Source organism: Triticum aestivum, chromosome 3A (genome assembly GCF_018294505.1).
Source record: "Triticum aestivum cultivar Chinese Spring chromosome 3A, IWGSC CS RefSeq v2.1, whole genome shotgun sequence".
Classification (NCBI taxonomy): domain Eukaryota; kingdom Viridiplantae; phylum Streptophyta; class Magnoliopsida; order Poales; family Poaceae; genus Triticum; species Triticum aestivum.
In genome coordinates this window covers 323,342,569-323,353,156 of record NC_057800.1, presented here as the reverse complement: position 1 = coordinate 323,353,156, position 10,588 = coordinate 323,342,569, and the positions used below count along the sequence as shown (strand labels likewise).

Here is a 10,588-nt window from a genome sequence, read left to right as displayed (position 1 = left end):
TGCTAGGATTTGGATTTGGATAGGTACAAGATCAAGGAGGTCCTTACAGGGGCAGTGGAAAGGTGGGTGAATACCTGCGCAGGGCCGAGCTGGGTAGCCAGCATGGTGAGTGGAGTGGGGCCAGAGCAGCGCGCCGTCCGGGATCCGGGTCCTCTCCTCGAACTTAACCTCTTCATGAAACAAAGAAAGAAAGAAAGAAAATACCTTGGACCCAAAGAAGCTGAGTATGCACGGCAAGATAGCAACCCCTGAGAAGATACAAAACCTCGCCCAATCTCCTGCCAACCAGACGTACAAACAGAGTATGGGACCAACATACACATACACACTTCATAGCATAATAAAACAGAAGTACCAAACCATTCCAAGAAAATCTTGTGGTACATTCTATTAGAACACAACATATACACGCATGTACACCATGATCCATGATCATCACTGAAAACAGGCCACTCCGGCTGGCAAAGAAGTGGTAGCAAAGCGCACACTTGTCCTCGTCAGGTTTCTATACTTAACATGTAGACCTCATAGTCATTCACTTATCCTCAAGATACGGTCTCTTGCTATCGTCATCTGCGCCTCTAGAGTAGCTATTTTGCTGATAGGAGAGCCCCTGTCATTTAGGGTAGGACGCAAGAAGACATCTACCTCTTTAACGATATCTTTTTCTTCGTTGTCATTCACCAGAGCTTGGCCAAAAGACTGTAGTGCAGCGATGAGGACAGAGGAAGCATCTTCTGTGTCCAAGGGATCATCTTCTTCAGTTTCTGACTCATCCTGTGACAAAGAGGGATTTTAGTGCAAGCAAGAAATTGAAGTGTATGTATAGACAAAAAGAAACTGTGCAGGGCTACAGATTCTGATGATACAACATCAATTTACTTAAGCTCTTACACGGGCAGTGAAGGTCAAGGTGAACCTAAGGAAATATCATAGTCTGCAAAAAAAAGTTGAAAGAAGACGATCAAATTAAAATCATGTAACTAAATACATAGAAGAATCTTCTTATAAATAAACCAGGCAACCAATATTTTGTCTGATATTCAAAGAGCTATGTTTGATTGACTCTTCTATATTATACGATGCTCTATGGCAATAGATAAATGAGAGCCAAAAGAGTATTATTAAAATTGAATGCATGCCTTATATATACCAAGGGTCGTTCTTGAGAAAATTTGTGGCTCATGCCTCTTGACATTTAGAAGAAAATGTTGGATAATATGTAGGTGCTAGCACTTTGCAGAAGGTACAAACCTTACAGGTTCACTCAAGCAAATACCACAAATCATATTTTCGCACAGTAATGGTTCACAGAATTACAGAAAAATTGAGAGAGAGAGAGAGAGAGAGAAGCAACAAGTTGGAGTTCAGAGGAGAACTGCAGCAACGGGTTTGAGAAGAGCTTCAGAAGAAGTGCAGCAGCAACAGCGCTAAGAGAGATGGGACAGCCATAGGCAGCAAGGGGCAGAGAGGAGAGGCAACGGCATGGCAAGACTACTACAAAACCTATGACTAAGTCGAACTATATATTTTTACGATTGATGGGCATACTCGCGACTTCACCCATAATATTTCAAAAAAAGTTGAATCCTTCATTTTTCAAATTTGAGCATTGGCACACATCCACTGTAAGGATTAGTCATATTATCAGGCTGGGTCAGTATATTAGTAAATTTGTCACATAAATAGTTTGTCAAACCAATTCTAGTAATAATCAATAGACATGCATATCTCTGAAAAAAGGAACACACATGCATACAGTGGAAGTGTCTCAAGGGCCAAACAATTCTGGAAACTACCATAGCAGAAATCATATTTTTCTAAATTTGGACTAAAAGGGGATGTGCACACAACTATCATAGCAGAAATCATATTTTTCTAAATCTGGACTAAAAGGGGATGTACGCACACTTATCTTGGCTTGATTACCTGAACAATCAAACATTACTACTGGACATTGGTATTGTCTGATGCTTCCCATTGAACATCAGCCAATTTGTGATTTACCATTGGCCTAGGGACTTGACATCCCAGCTATCTTGCTCTGACAGCTTAGTGGTACCACACCAAAACGCTTGGATGACTGTTCTGGAAGTTGTTCCAAATCTGTGCAGCTCCCTAGGTGCACTCATAGAGGGTTGAACAATGTTTTGTTAATCAATTACTGCATACGTACATTTCAAAAAAAATGCATAGAACAGAATCTACCTCATTAGGTGCATCCTTTTATGATTCTTGGCAGTTAGGTCAACACAGAGATAATAAGAAACTGGCTTTTTGAACTTGCATTGCAGTATGCAAGAAACTGATGATATTGTCCCCAAGTAGTCTAGGATAACCTGATGATCAAACAAAACACTAAGTGATTATCTAGAGAATTATAGATTCGTCAAATTCTTAAATCAGTGTTTTAATAAAACAACATCTGTTAATTTGGAACTGTTTGTTATTGTTGATTGTTCGTAAGTCCATTTAGTTAGAGAAGGTTCTCAAAACGGATTTCCAACCCACTTTCATTCAATTAGGTTCAGCAAATTCCTGTTATTACCTTGACAGTGCCCTGCCCACTGCTGGAGAGAGTTAATATTTTTGGCAAGAAATCTCTCTGTTATAAATGGTCCAAATTTATTTATATGTATTATGTATGTCCCCAATAATAGAGAAAACATTCTGGTCCTCTTCTTCTCTAGCAAATCTTCGACAGTGATGGGGATAGCCAATGACCTTTCTCTGATTTCTGAGTTTCAGAGGTAGAGGGTGGAAAAATTAGAAAGTCAACAAAGGGCTAGATGAATCCGATTGAAGAACAAAAGACAACAAAATATCTTGTTCTGAATAAATCATCAATTATATGTCCAATTAGTACTACCCAGTTAAAGATCGAAGCTAGAATCATAGATCTTACAACTGTACTTCCAAAAAGAACCATTCAATGTCAGACTTTTGTCATTGCTAAACGTCAGGATCTCATATCATACAGTGATAATTCTCCTAGATTAGTATTATACCAAATTAGTGATAAATAAAATAACTACAATTTGGAGCTTCAAGTAAAGCAAAAGCAGTTAACTTAATTCTCTAGTCGACGGCTATGTTGGTACCTGAAGAATCATTCTGCCCCTACTTAGTTCAGCACCTTGTCCCTCATTCTTGGCGCATCATCCAATCCCAAATCTCCAACCTCGTAGCGAATTCTAGTCAACAAGTAGTAGCATGGAATAATTCTACAACTAACTTAGAATCAGACAAGAAGACATTCTTACCATGTTGGCGTATATGACACTGGAACCACTCATGCAACCATTGTCTAGATGCGTCTCTTTGGGTTCAAAACTGTGAATTTTAGAGATGCACTTCTCTGAAAGCATAAAGATACCATATCAGACTCAACTCTTGGCTCAACAAATCATAAAGTTCGGTGCAAGTACTTATACTACTTTTATGTGCATATCCAAGTAAGAGTAGTATATTGGTAATCCATATTTCAAATGGAAACGGGGAAAACAGAAGTGTGATTTTGAAGGTGAATACCTTATGCTCCATCTCATGGATAAAACAGTTACAGTTAGATGCGTGCTAGGCGGCATTCTCTTGCTCCGAGGTCGTGGCTCCTCTTCCGCCTCCCTCTGCAGCCTGTTGATCTAGATGGAACAAGCAGTGCCACATCCGTCGTGCGACAAATCGATTGACCCGACTCCCGCCTCTTCCTCAATCTCTTTGCTGCGTGGGCAGTAGGACGGCGACGTGCAAGAGAGAAGGAGTTGGGAAGAAAGAAATAAGGAGCGGCAGAGGAGGCATGCGGCACCCGACCGCAGCGCCACCTCCCCGCCATGGCCACCGGCCCCTTCAAGCTTGCGCCGCCGTGGTCTGTGGCTTCGACGCTGGTGAACTCCTCACCCTGGTCGACTCTCCATTTTCTCCTCCTTCATCTCCGCGCGTGCCTCCCGCCTTGCTGCCGCCGCCTAATGCGACGCCGCTGCCTTGCTGCCGCATCTCCTGGGCGCAGCGTCGCCTACCCGCCTCGCTGCCGCCGCCTGATGCGGCGCCCGAGCGCACCGCCGCCTCCCCGCCTCACGGCCGCATCTCCTGAGCGCAGCGCTACCTCCCGCACCCGAGCGCGCCGCCGCCTTCCCGCCTCGCAGCCGCATCTCCCGAGTGCATTGCCACCTCCCCGCCTCACCGCCGCCGCCGCTTTATCCCTGCAAAAGAAACCGTCATCTCAAATTAGCCATTATAAAGGATCGCAGGTTGAATATTCAGAAACTGAGGGTCCTTTTGCGAAAATGAAGCGTTTTCTTAGATAATCACTTAAAATAGGACTGCGGGTTGAATTCTCAGAAATAGAGGGGCTTTTCTGCAAAAATGACAACGACGGACGACCAGAACCAATCGCTGGCTTATTATTATGGAAAGACTTGTGCTTCAAAGTAGCACCATGATCTTTATGATAGAGAGTCTCTTGTTTTGTCATTTTCATATACTAGTGGGAATTTTTCATTATAGAACTTGGCTTGTATATTCCAACAATGGGCCTCCTCAAGTGCCCTAGGTCTTCGTGAGCAAGCAAGTTGGATGCACACCCACTTAATTTCTTTTGTTGAGCTTTCATACATTTATAGCTCTAGTGCATCCGTTGCATGGCAATCCCTACTCCTTACATTAACATCAATTGATGGGCATCTCCCTAGCCCATTGATTAGCCGCGTCAATGTGAGACTTTCTCATTTTTGTCTTCTCCACATAACCCCCTTAATTATATTCTATTCCACTCATAGTGCTATATCCATGGCTTACGCTCATGTATTGTGTGAAAGTTGAAAAAAGTTTGAGATTACTAAAGTATGAAACAATTGCTTGGCTTGTCATCAGGGTTGTGCATGATGAGAGCATTCTTGTGTGACGAAAATGGAGCATGACCAAACTATATGATTTTGTAGGGATGAACTTTCTTTGGCCATGCTATTTTGAGAAGACATGATTGCTTAGTTAGTATGCTTGAAGTATTATTATTTTTATGCCAATATTAAACTTTTATCTTGAATCTTTCGGATCTTAACATTCATGCCACAATAAATAAAATTACATTGAGAAATATGTTAGGAAGCATTCCACATCAAAAATTCTGTTTTTATCATTTACCTACTCGAGGATGAGCAGGAATAAAGCTTGGGGATGCTTGATACATCTCCAACGTATCTATAATTTTTGATTGCTCCATGATATTATATATTCTGTTTTGGATGTTTAACGGGCTTATTTATGCACTTTTATATTATTTTGGGACTAACCTATTAACCGGAGGCCGAGCCCAAATTGTTGTTTTTTTGCCTATTTCAGTGTTTCGAAGAAAAAGAATATCAAACGGATTCCAAACAGAATGAAACCTTCGGGAGCGTGGTTTTTGGAATAAATATGATCCAGAGGACTTGGAGTGGACGTCAAGCAACCACCGAGGAAGCCATGAGGCAGGGGGCACGCCAACCCCCTAGGCGAGCCCTCCACCCTCGTGGGCCCCTCGTGGCTCCACCGACCTATGTCTTCCTCCTATATATACCTATGTACCCTGAAAACATCAGGGAGCACCACAAAACTCTATTTCCAACGTCTTAACCTTCTGTACCCAAGAGATCCCATCTTGGGGTCTTTTCCGGAGATCCGCCGGAGGGGGCATTGATCACGGAGGGCTTCTACATCAACACCATAGCCCCTCCGATAATGTGTGAGTAGTTTACCTCAGACCTTCGGGTCCATAGTTATTAGCTAGATGGCTTCTTCTCTCTCTTTGGATCTCAATACAAAGTTCTCCTCAATTCTCTTGGAGATCTATTCGATGTAATCTTCTTTTGCGGTGTGTTTGTCGAGATCCGATGAATTGTGGGTTTATGATCAAGATTATCTATGAACAATATTTGAATCTCCTCTGAATTATTTTATGTATGATTGCTTATCTTTGCAAGTCTCTTCAAATTTTCAGTTTCGTTTGGCCTACTAGATTGATCTTTCTTGCAATGGGAGAAGTGCTTAGCTTTGGGTTCAATCTTGTGGTGCTCGATCCCAGTGATAGTAGGGGAAACGACACATATTGTATTGTTGCCATCGAGGATAAAAATATGGGGTTTATATCATATTGCATGAATTTATCCCTTTACATCATGTCATCTTGCTTAAAGCGTTATTCCGTTCTTATGAACTTAATACTCTAGATGCATGCTGGATAGTGGTCGATGTGTGGAGTAATAGTAGTAGATGCAGGCAGGAGTCGGTCTACTTGTCATGGACATGATGCCTATATATATGATCATACCTAGATATTCTCATAACGATGCTCAATTCTATCAATTGCTCGACAGTAATTTGTTCACCCACCGTAATACTTATGCTATCTTGAGAGAAGCCACTAGTGAAACCTATGGCCCCCGGGTCTATCTTCCATCATATTAATCTTCCGTCAACTAGCTATTTCTAGCACCTTTTATTTTGCAATCTTTACTTTCAATCTATATCATAAAAATACCAAAAATATTTATCTTATTATTATTATCTCTATCAGATCTCACTCTTGCAATTGGTCGTGAAGGGATTGACAATCCTTTTATCGCGTTGGTTGCGAGGTTCTTATTTGTTTGTGTAGCTACGAGGTGACTCACGCGTGGTCTCCTACTGGATTGATACCTTGGTTCTAAAAAACTGAGGGAAATACTTACGCTGCTTTGTTGCATCACCCTTTCCTCTTCAAGGGAAAACCAACGCTTGCTCAAGAGGTAGCAGAGGTCTTGGTGTCGTCCGCCTCGCGAGGCTTGGCCCCTCGCGAGGGTCTTGAGGGGTTGCTGATGAAGATGGGCCGTACCAGGCCGTTGGTGGAGCCACGCCCTGGGCCGCAGGTAGGCAAGTCCCGTTCCCAGGACGCCGACAGATATATACTACATGCATAGAAAACAATAGGTAAAGGATGATCAACATGTAACTTGCCTTGATTCCGGTTCAAAAAGTCACACTCGTGACAATAGCTCACATCGCACTCCTGACAATCTACACGTTTCACACGATCAACAAATCAATCACTGAAGCTCAAATAAATCCAAAATGAAACCAACAACAAGAAATCATTTTAAAAATCCAACAACAATAGCATAAAAGGATGTACAAAATATCTATAATGCACTAGAATCACAAGCAAAAAGAATCACTCAATTTCATCTAACGGTTTAAAAGTTATGGCCTTTGGAACATTTGATTCAAATTCGAACGAATTCAAATTTGAATAGTGCAAACATGTGAAATTTTGGTTCTGTCAAATTCTTCTGGTCATTGTGAGTGCATAGGAAAAAGAATCACCTAAAAAAAGTATATAGACTAAAAGATATAGCTAGTTGGAGTTTAGTTGAAAATCTAAAAATAAAACAAAAAAGGAAAAAAAATATTATGGAAATACTGTAGCGACGCTGTAGCGTTCACTATAGCGGCTGGCCACGTGTCGACGCTTGGTTGGCTGGAGGATCTCCTTTGTGCGCGTGCTTACCGTGTACATAGGAAAAACGGCGGCGACTTCGGGCGGGGCGGCGATGCTTCTCCGGCATCTCTCCAGCGAAGGTGAAGGGGCAGGCGGATGCTATGTTCAACGGCGGCGGGTTAGGTGGCGTCAGGAGCAACGGGGCATCCTCAGTTGGCATCGGTGACGAGCTTGAATGCGGCTATGCTCTGGCGGCTTCGGCATGCTCGGTCGCCTTGCGCTGCTATGATTTTGGCAAAAACGAGGTGTCACAAAGACTCGACACGGGGAGGGGAACCAAAGGGGACAACGAAGCGGCTGGAGGTGCTCTTACGACAACGAGGTCGTCCAGCGAAGGCGGCGCTGGTTCAGCTCCTTCGCGAGATTGGTTTCGCCTGTACCAAGGTGCGCGACAAAGGGAAAGATCGGGAAAGGGGTGAGGGGTTCCTCGAGGGATTTTCCTCGCGTGAGATCTCCCGGACGTGCACGAGGTCGACTAGGGTGTGAGATCAATCCAGTCTTGGCCTCGGTTGCACGAGCGGTGCGACATGGGTCCATCCAACCGAAGCTAGGAGAAGAACTAGTGCGGGGCCCTCTAGTCACTGGCTGAGGCGAGGGAGTGATGGGGCTGGCGCATACCGGTTTGGGAGGCTGAGATGGGACGCGGCAAAGTGCGGTGCTGGGCCGCGGGCGGCAGTGTTTGGGTGGGCCGCGACTATGCGGTGGTCTACACAGTTCGCGCGTTCTGCGTTTTTTACAAAAGCTATAGAAACAAAATAACTAAATTAAAAACATACACCAGAATAAATCCTAAATATATATATAGACACACAATAAAATATATACACTAATATATAATATAGGAACACTAGTTCCACCTCTAATGCAATTTGGGAAATTCATTTTTATGCAATAGGCCACACAAACAACAATAAAACACTTACATAAAATAATTTGGAAGTTTCTAAAAATGGCAAAACATATCAGGTGAAATGAAAATAATATTCTCGACATTATGAACATTTTTAAAATAGGGGATAAGTCATGTTATCTCCACTCCAATAAATTGCCTTCAGTTGCATAATGAAGGGTATTTCAGAAAAACAAATAATGCATGGAAAAATATGAGATGCATAAGAATGATCTATTAACATCCTAATTTCTTGACCCCTTGGAGGAGGGGTCCGAAACCAACCATAACTCTTGTTTGCCCACACATACGGACTCTAAAAACAACCTATACTCAAGTATTTCAAAATTACATGGGCCTGACCCAAAAATAAGGTGGCGCAAGACCTATTATAAGCTATGGAAGAAATTTATGACAGGGCATCTTGTATATTTCGTCCATGTCCTTGTATGTCATCAAAGAGGCTTCAAAGTACTAAAATCTGCATTGGAAACGTCATACTGGTTCCCTTCGCGCGTGCCTTCATCTCCATGCTTGTTTCTGCTCCAGTGTTCATCCCTCTTGTCCATGCTAGCCCCTTCATTAGTAATTAACACAAATGTATCCAATTTAGGCAGCATCATATTCTCATGAACATTAGAATTGTTACCAAGAAACGAAAGTACCAGGTAATTCAATTAGCGTGCGCGAGCTCTAGTGATTGGTCCAGTATGTATAGCAGCAGGGGCTGTGGGTGTAACAATGGTATTGATGTCCTCATCACCCTCCTCTTCTCTAAATGAAGTCATCCTCGGTGGAAGCTCATCTTCCTTAGCCAAATAAGGCTTCAAACCTGCAATGTTAAAAGGGGGACTAACCCAAAAATATGCAGGCAACTCAAGTTTATTTGCATTATCATTTATTTTCTCTAACACCTTAAAAGGACAATCAACACGTGGCAATTGCTTTGATTTGCGCAAATCAAGAAATCTATCCTTATGCAAATGTAACCAAACAAGATCTCCAGATGCAAACACAACATGTTTTCTACCCTTATCTCCAGCAAGTTTATACTTAGCATTCATACGCTCAATGCTCTCCTTAGTTAACTCATGCATTTTTAAGATCAATTCAACACATTGTTTAGCATCAAAATTAACCTTCTCCAAAGATGGAAGAGGCAACACATCAATAGGTGCACGAGGTAGAAAACCATACACAATCTCAAAAGGGCACATCTTAGTAGTAGAATGAAGCGAATGATTATAAGCAAATTCAAGATGAGGCAAGTAAAGCCCAATACCTTTAGTCCCGGTTCTTATACCAACCGGGACAGATGGGCCTCCACGTGGCCGATGTGGCTTGCCAAGGTAGGGGGCCTTTTGTCCCGGTTGGTAGCACCAACCGGGACCAATAAGTGTCCACACGTCAGTAGTTCAGGGGCTAGGGTTTTTTCTGAAGGGGGGGGGGGGTTGTAGGGTTAATTTAGGGGTTTCATATATTATGTTAGCTAGCTAATAGATAGAAGTGTCCTCTCTTATCTCCGTGCTTGGTCGACGCTATGTACTATACGTATAGAGAGGACTCGACAGGCTAGCTAGGAAGCAAATGAAGGAAACCATGAAGTACAGAAGATCGTCATGAACATATACAGAGAGAAGTGATTGACCTCTCCTTCTCCGAGAGATTGGTCGAACAACAAGTTTTCGTATATCTATCCGATGCTACTGGCTACATATATATACAATGTAAGATCTCTTACAATCCCCTAGCATCTGAACTCAAGTTCCACATGGTATTCTCTGGCTTTATTGATGACCTGGTCAAGAAAGAATCCCGCCAATTCCTCTTGAATTGCTTTCATGCGATCTTGTGGTAGGAGTTCATCCCGCATCTGCCACATCTAATTTGAAGAAGGGGGTCAATACATATATATGAATGAAACTCAACACAAATGATGGTAATAAAATGAAATTGTGAATATTATTGCTTACGCACTTCAAATTGTCTTTTAGAGTAGCCCCGTTTTTTTTGCAAGTAGCGCTATAGATGAACTCGCAAACGCAGTATCCACAGTAATTATTCCTGGGTTCCTGCCACAAGCACTTTACGAGAAATAGAGGTCAATCAAACTGATAATGAAGCATTATAAATGGCATTGATGAAAGTAGCTAGAATCAATGTGAGATGCGCAAAACTAGCTAGCTAGT

General features: G+C 42.4%; 1 long non-coding RNA gene across 7 annotated transcripts; it reads right to left on the bottom strand.

The window, feature by feature from the left end:
• Positions 1 to 305: 305 nt before the first annotated feature.
• Positions 306 to 4,213, bottom strand: LOC123061241 (uncharacterized). Of its 7 annotated transcripts, none has more exons than XR_006428810.1 (8): positions 3,532 to 4,211; positions 3,264 to 3,358; positions 3,102 to 3,194; positions 2,549 to 2,737; positions 2,209 to 2,339; positions 1,930 to 2,118; positions 895 to 937; positions 306 to 777 (listed from the first exon to the last, which is right to left on the bottom strand). It is a non-coding gene; the product is annotated as an uncharacterized lncRNA (long non-coding RNA). The 7 variants fall into 7 exon arrangements; XR_006428809.1 differs by having other exon boundaries at positions 334 to 777; positions 3,102 to 3,181; XR_006428811.1 differs by having other exon boundaries at positions 334 to 777; positions 3,102 to 3,174.
• Between the last annotated feature and the right edge of the window lie 6,375 nt (positions 4,214 to 10,588).